This window comes from Erinaceus europaeus, chromosome 4 (assembly GCF_950295315.1).
Source record: "Erinaceus europaeus chromosome 4, mEriEur2.1, whole genome shotgun sequence".
In the NCBI taxonomy this organism is placed as follows: domain Eukaryota; kingdom Metazoa; phylum Chordata; class Mammalia; order Eulipotyphla; family Erinaceidae; genus Erinaceus; species Erinaceus europaeus.
The window spans coordinates 82,930,642-82,939,057 of NC_080165.1; positions in this window are offsets into that span (position 1 = coordinate 82,930,642).

Here is an 8,416-nt window from a genome sequence, read left to right on the forward strand (position 1 = left end):
TTTTTGAAATATAGTTGTATTATTACTTTCTGTAAATATAAATGCTAAATGTGAACATAAAATTTTAGCTGTTTGAAACATTTCTGTATACTTGAACATCTGTCTTCCATCACAGACTGAGTTATATTGCCTGTGTTTGCACAGAGCATCACTTACTTAAGGATGAAGAATAAAGTCCTATAAAAAAGTTGAAACATTATTTAACCCAATTTTTCTTGAGTAATTTCATTTGTGATAATAAAGATAATTAAAGCCCATAATCATTTTTTTTACAAAATACAAGTTATTAAATTTTTATTTGTTGCATGTACAAACTACTGTATTTCATCATTGACTGTTGTGGGGTTAATTGTGAAAGAATAGTAAGAGCATAGGGGAACTCTCATCATACAGATGGAGGTATGAAAAGATACCCCACCTGTCAGACTTTCCCTTTCGGGGGTTGAGCATGGAGGGAAAAGCTTTCCTGACTCAGTTTCCCCTTGTCAGTCTCTCAAGCATCACAGGAACCTACGCCCCCTAACAGTTAACTCATTTCCTTGTTATAAACCAAATGGTTTGCCTGCTTAAAGTTCATTGTATTTCACCTGCTGTGATCACACATACTCCATATATCAACATTCTACCTTGACCAAAAGGCCCTTCTTTCTATTTCCTTAACCCCCTCCTCCACTTTGGTTTAACTCCTCTATCTTATCTCTCTGCCTTCAAGGCTCTTCTCCATCTGTTTCTCTCTTGCCACTAATCACTGCAGAATTCCCTTTTACCACTATCAATTCTCTTCATTCCTTAGAACTTTCACCACGAAGGTTCTGACTTTCAAAACTCATCATTATCGCCACATGTGAAAAATGTTCTTTATTACCTTCTGCTACTTAAACCTCCCTTCTGTACAATAAATAGATCGTTTGCAACCAACTGATCTCCTGATCTTTTCCTGTTGTTATCCACCTGAGAGGTCACCCACATGAGTACTAGCAGACTGTAAACCATTAATCCCTCAATAAAGAAAAAAAAATACAGGATGTAAAGAGAACAGTGGATAAAATTCATGCTTGTATAATAAAAAAATGTATAAGAAAGGACATTAATATTCAAGAATTTTAGAGAGTCCCAAACAGAATCAACCCAGACCTGAAGACACCAAGACACATCATAGTTATAATGAAAAGAAGTAAGGATAAAGGAAGGATCCTAAAGGATGAAAAAGAAAAACAAAAAGTCACATACAGGGGAAAACCTATAAGACTCTTTCTCTAAGGTGTGCAATAAGGTCATATAATTGTGCTTTTTTTTTGTTCTCTAATATGTGATTGTATGTCTATGAGTTTCCCTCTCAGTACTGCTTTAGCTGTGTCCCAAATATTTTGTTAGGTTGTGTCTTCATTTTCATTTGTTTCCAGGAACATTTGAATTTCTTTCTTGAGTGCCTCTCTGACCCAGTGGTACTTAAGCAGTATGTTGTTGAGTTTCCAAATTCTGTGACTTTTAGTACTTTTTTTTTGGTTGTTGTTACCTTTTCTCCACTGTGGTGTGAGAAGATACTTGGGATGATTTCAATGCTCTTGAATTTGTTGATAACGTGGCCTAACATGTGGTCTATCCTTGAGTATGTGTTGTGTGGATTTGAAAAGAATGGATATTCCAGTTTTTTGGGTTGAAGAACTCTGAAAATTCCAGGAGGTCTAGTCTGTCCATCTCTTCATTTAATTCTCTTGTTTTTTTTTTTTGTTGATTCTCTGCTTCATTGATCTAAGTGTGAGAGTGGGGTGTTAAAAATCTCCCACTATTATTGCATTACTATTGATGTATTTTTATAGTTCTTTCAGTAGGTATTTGATGTATTTAGATGGTCCCTAATTGGTTGCACAGATGTTAATAATTGTTAAATCTTCTTGGTTGATTGATCCTCTAATCATTATGTAATGGCATTGCCTATGTTTTATTACTTTAAGTTAAAGTTTATGGTGTCAGAGATGAGAATGGCTGTTCATGCTTTTTTTGTGTGTGTGTGTGTGGTCCATTAGCTTGTATGATAGTTTTCCATCCTTTCACTTTAAGTCTTTGTTTGTCTTGTTGGGTCAGGTGGGATTCTTGCAAGCAGCATATGGTTGTGTTGTGTTTTCTGACCCACTATCCCACTCTGTGCCTTTGAATGGGTGAGTTTAAGTCATTGACATTTATTGATATTATGGATTTAATGTATTGTAGTTCTGTTATTCAACAATTTTTATTTGCTCTGATATATGGGAAGAATTATGGTGTTGTTCTTGTTTATAAGTTCTTTTAGAATCTGTTTCATGGCAGGCTTGGTGATGGTTGCCTCCTTTAACTGTTGTTTGTCTAAGAAGGTTTTGATCCCTCCATTTAGTCTGAATGAAACTCTAGCAGGATATATTATTCTTGGTTGAAACTATCATTCAGGGCTCGATTGATATCTTGCCATTCTCTTCTGGTTTTTAGAGTTTGAGTGCAGGAGTCTGTTTAGAGTCTGATAGATTTTCCCCTGTATGTGACTTTTTGATTTTTCTCTTGCATCCTTTAGTATCTTTTCTTTATCCTTACTTCTTTTTACTGTAACAATGATGTGTCTTGGTATTTTCAGGTGTGGGTTGATTCTATTTGGGACTCCCTGGGTCTTTTGAATCTTAATGTCCTGTCTTTTTTAAAATATATTTATTTATTTTCACTTTTGTAGTCCTTTTTTATTGTTGTTTTAGTAGTTATTACTGTTGTTATTGATGCCGTTGTTGTTGGATAGGACAGAGATACAGAGAGAGGATGGGAAGACAGTGAGGAGGAGAGAAAGATAGACACATGCAGATCTGCTTCACTGCCTGTGAAGCTACTCCACTGCAGGTCGGGAGCTTGAGCTGGGTTCCCTATGCTGGTCCTTGTGCTTTGCGCCACGTGCACTTAATCCATTGCACTAATGCTGGGCTCCCTTAATGTCCTTTCCGTTGTGTAGGTCTGGAAAGTTTTTTTTTTCTGTTATTTCCTATAGAACGTTTATTTCCCTTTTCTCTCCTTCTTCCTCTGCTAGGCCAATTATATGAGTGTTACTTCTTTCGAGATCATCCCATATATCTCTGTTGTTGTTTTAAGTATCTCTCAATCTCTTTTTGATCTCTTTTATCATGTTATCTGTTTTCTCTAGCTCGTCCTCTGTCTGGCTAATTCTATTTTCTACTTCTGTTAATCTTCTTTCCCTCCCCTCAGCTTCTTTCTTCAGTTTGGTTATAGAATTAGCTTGTTCCACTAATTGGCCTTTTAGCTCAGCTATTTCAGCTTTCAGTTCTCTAATTACTTCGAGGTACCTTGTGTATTCCTTGAGGGTCTCATCTGTTGTTTCCCTAAGTCTGATAGCACTTTCTTCCATAGTTGTCTTAACTTCTGTGATTATTAGGTTTATTATTGCTTGCATACTTTTCTTATATATTGTTGCTTCTGACCAATTTGGAGTTTCTTCTGTGCTCCTGTCTTGATTCATTGTGGTAGCAGTTTTATTTTCTCTTGATTTAACATTTTTTTATTGATGTGGTTTTTATTTTTCTGTTCTGTTGTTCTTCACTTGTGCTTTGAGTACATGCCATGCTATAGTAAAAACCTGTATGATGAGTGCAGTCACCAACCTCAGAGATTATAACAATAGTATCTTAATCAAGGATTGATGCAGTTCAACCAATACCAGTTATCCAAACAACACCTCCAGTACAAGAAAAAATAGCTGCCAAATCCGTAAGAAAAAGAAAAAGGAAAAAATGGAAAGCAAAAATAGACAATTACGCAAATCTACTGTCCACTGTAAATTCTATGGATAACAAGAGAAGAATGGGAAGTAGAGAAGACACACACACACACACACACACACACACACACACACACACACACACACACACACAGAGTGTTGACTCTGAGTCAGATTTATTTCCCAAAATAATTCACAAATGAATATTAGTGAATTCAGAAAGAAGGAGGAAGGAAGGAAAGAAGACAAGGACAAGAAAAAAAGGAAAGAGTTTTTTTTTTAATTAGCTAGAAGGAGGGAAAAAGGAGAGTGGAGGCAGGAGGTAGAGAGAAACAAGTTCCTCTCATAATGGATAGGACACCCAGTCATCTAGCAATAGAAAAAACAACAACAACAACAACAGTTAATTTTGGTCAACCTGAAGAAGTAGGGAAGAAAGAGACACATATATATAATAGTAGTAATAAAATCAAATAGAGTTAAAAAAAAAAAACTAACAGTCAGTCTGAAGCTTGGGCTGCAGGCAGACTGAGTAAAGACAGCTAATTGTAAGAAGTATCCAAAAAAAATAAATAAAAATAAAACCTTCAGGTAGTCTTTCCCAGGCAGGGATGAGACTCTGATCATGTGTTTTGTCACTCAAATAGAGCTCCAGCTATTTAAAAAAAAGAGAGAGAGAAGGAAAACAAAAAGGAAAAGGCTTGAAATGACATGCCTGATGAGCCATGAATCTTTAAAATAGCTCAGTGGGAATCCTGCTAGAAGCAGCTATCCAGCTCCTAGGGGCTGGTTCTGGGGTGGGAAGGGAGGGGTGAGCTTCAAAAATAATACAAAAATTTCCTTTCTTTGTCCCACTGGCCTCCATTATCTAACCCAAGAGTGAGCTATAGGACTCTTCCTTGATGTTACCCTTAAGACCCCTTATTCACCTTCTTGCTGGCAGCCCAGTATCCTATCCTATCCAGAGAATCTCAGGTCACAAGCTGCTACTTGTTGGAGCTCATGACAGCTGCTGCTTCCAAGTTGCCATCTTGGGCCCACCTCTGGTTGACTATTATTTCTATAACTATCTGTCTATCTATCTACTTGTCTATATATCTGTCTGTCTATCCACCTATATATCATCATTTATCATCTATTATCTATCATCTATCTATTATATATATGTCTGTCTATCATCTATATTTTTGCCCTTTTTTTTCCCTATGGTCCTGCTAACTTTTCTTTCTAAGTTACATTTACACCCATTACTACTTCTGAATGTCTTCTTTTTTTCCCCTCTTCTTTCTCTGGATCCTGATGGATATGAATTTAAGAATCTAGAAATGACTGACTAGGAAGTCAGTCATTGCCTCTAATATTTATCCAACTCTGGGAGTTGGGTCCAAAATTATTTTTGGGGAGCAGGAGGTGGGATTTCTGGCTACTATAATTGCTTTTCTCTCAGACATGGGCATTGGCAGGTCTATCCATACCCCAATCTGTTTATATTTTTCCCTAATGGGGTAGGCTTCTGGAGAGGTAAGACTCTGGACAAATTGGTGAGGTTGTCTAGCCAGGGCGTTCAGGATAGAATCATAGTTGCATCTGCAACTTGGTGTCTGAAAGGCAGTTAAGATATGAAGCAGGAAAAATTTTAATAAGAACCGAAATGTAGGAACAAAGCAGGTGAAATTAGGGGTCTTTGAGTGGGAATAATCTAGGAAGTATATTTTATGGATGTTCTCATGGGTCCATGACTTTTGTAATTTTTTGCTTGAGCTTGATAGTGATAATAAATGTGGACTAAAAAAATTGGGAAAATAGTGTCAAACTTGAGCATAGAACTAGAAAACTGGATTTGGGCAGAGAGTACATTCTAAACTTGAAAATATGTAAGTACAATTAACTGTTTACTACATCAATCTGATCCAGGGCTCATATCTATTTATATTTAGCACAGAAGCCTGTATAAAGTCCAAGTCCTTATCAGTCTGAGGTCTCCATCCAAGTTCATAGCTAGGAAAAATCTAGGCTTCACTCATTTTAGGATCAGTCTTCTTTGAGTGGTCGTCACCCAGCCTCCCTTTGCAAAGTGTGCAGTCCCTACCATTGTTAGTTTATACTGAGGGCATGGTTCTTGAGAGGCCCACAGGAGGGCTTATGGTGACATTTCTAATGGAAATGACAAGTGATGGTAGAGATAGGGGTCTATTAGGTCTAGGTACATTGTATTTATGAGGGAATTCTAGGATTCCCTGACTAGGGCCCCAGGTGATTTTTCTTTAACATTTATCTATTTATTTAATGAGAAAAAAAGGCCTATGTGGCTATATGGTGAAAGAGCTCAAACTCTGGATTTGTATGGTTTGATATGTTATTTTTGGGCAACATGCATGGCAAGGTACATTCTTTCTCCCTTTATTGAAGGATTAATATATTGCTGTCAATAGTAAAATATGGTAGTTTGTATATATGTGTAATCTTTCTCAGTTTTCCACATAACACTCTAACCCTCCACCTAGGTCCTCCTTCTCCATCATGTTCTAGGACCTGAACACTTCCCCCCACCCCAAGTCCTTTTTTTTAAAAAAATATTTTTATTGGGGGATTAATGGTTTTCAGTCAACAGTAAAATACAATAGTTGTACATGCATAATATTTCCCAGTTTTCCAAGTAACAGTACAACATCCACTAAGCACTCCCCTGCCATCATGTTTCAGGACTTGAACATTCCTCCCACCCCAGAATCTTTTACTTTAGTCCAAGTTATGCTTAGTGTCTTCCCTTCTTATTTTGTTTTTCAGCTTCTGTCTGAGTGAGATCATCCCACATTCATCCTTCTCTTTCTGACTTATCTCACATAATATAATTCCTTCAAGCTCCAACCAAGATGAGGTAAAGGAGGTGAAAAACAAAGTCAATCTATGACTTTGATGGGCCTAGACTTCGAATAAATCCCTCTTTCCATTGTTACTGGTCATCTCTATCAGGAATAACACAATAGACCCATTTGTGGACTCCAATAGTACCTTGCCCTCAACTTGGATCAACAATGGTAGATAATGTTTCATCCTCCAAAGAGTCTGGACAACATACTCTATGCTCCACCTGAGGAAGATGGGCCCAGAAATTGGGGCAGCTGAGAATGTTCCTTCTCATGACCAAAGAATGTGAGCTCAGATCTACAGGCTGCAGAGGTCACATAGGCTCCTAAACTTAATATGGGCCACAGATGACATCAAATCAGTGGGGTTTACAGTCAACAATATTTATACCCTTTTCCCATATTAGGGAGCTACTCTCTTCCCTGATCCAGTATTCTGGTCCTTTCTCCAGCCATGACATCCTCTCCCCAGACAATAACTTGGGTCAAATTTTAGGATCAGGGAAAAAAAAACTACTTTATCCACAGGCCCTTTGGTATATAACTAAAATAGGCCTACTAGCTATCTACAAAACAGAGATACCCCCCAACTCCCCACCTGCACTATTCCAGCCGTTAGGTTCATGATTAGTTAACGATTTGTTTGGCTTTATATCTTAACTCTTTTCAGCCACAAGGTTCTAGATGCTACCATTATGCCAACTAGACCTCCCTGGCACAGAACCCTACCAATATATCTTGGAGCTCCAATTCCCCAGAACGCCACCCTACTAGGGAAAGAGAGAGGAAGGCTGGGAGTATGGATCGAACTGTCATTGCCCATGTTCAGCAGGGAAGCAATTACAGAAGCCAGACCTTCCGCCTTCTGCACCCCACAATGACCTTGGGTCCATACTCCCAGAGGGTTAAAGAATAGGAAAGCTATCAAGTGAGGGATTGAGATAGGGAGATCTGGTGGTGGGAATTGTGTGGAATTGTATCCCTCTTATCCTATGGTTTTGTTAGTGTTTTCTTTTTATAAGTTAAATAATAATAATAATAATAAAGCAAACAGCAACAACTACAACAAAACTCCAGGTAGTCTTTCTGAGGCAAGGCTGAGGCTCTATTTGGCTTATTGGTCAGGTATTTTTTCACTTAAATAGAGATTCAGCCACCTATGAAGAAGAAGAAGAAGAAGAAGAAGAAGAAGAAGAAGAAGAAGAAGAAGAAGAAGAAGAAGAAGAAAAAGGCTTGGAATGTCACCTCTGCTCAGCCAGAAATCCTGGTAAAGAAAATAGCTCCATAGGAAGCATGCTAGGAGCAACTGGCCAGCCTTTTGGGCTGGTTCTGGGGTGAGGGGGGGAAGGTTGAATTTAGAAATTGTGAAGACAAATATTTTCCTTTCTTTGTCCATTTGGCCTCTGTTGCCAGCCCAAGAGTGGATTATAGGACTCTTTTGTGGTATCACCCTGACCACCTCTTATTCACCTTTCACGGAGGTGCCAGATATTCTACTTTCTCTAGAGAATCCCAGTTTGTAATCTGCTTCTTTTTGGAGCTCATGTTGTTTCCAAGTCACCATCTTGGCTCTGCCCCTTAGTTATAGAGTTCTTAACACCAGAGAGGAATAATGTGTTTTTGTAGATTATTTTACAGTCCTCCTGCAAATAACTTGGATTAGGCTATTTGCTCCTGATATTTTTATTTCAATTACTCAACACGTTAAATAAAAGTACATTTAAATTGAATGCTTGGAGCTAGCATGTATTTAGTTTTTTGGAACACAGCAGTTTCAAGTCATGCTTTCTTGATCTAAGTC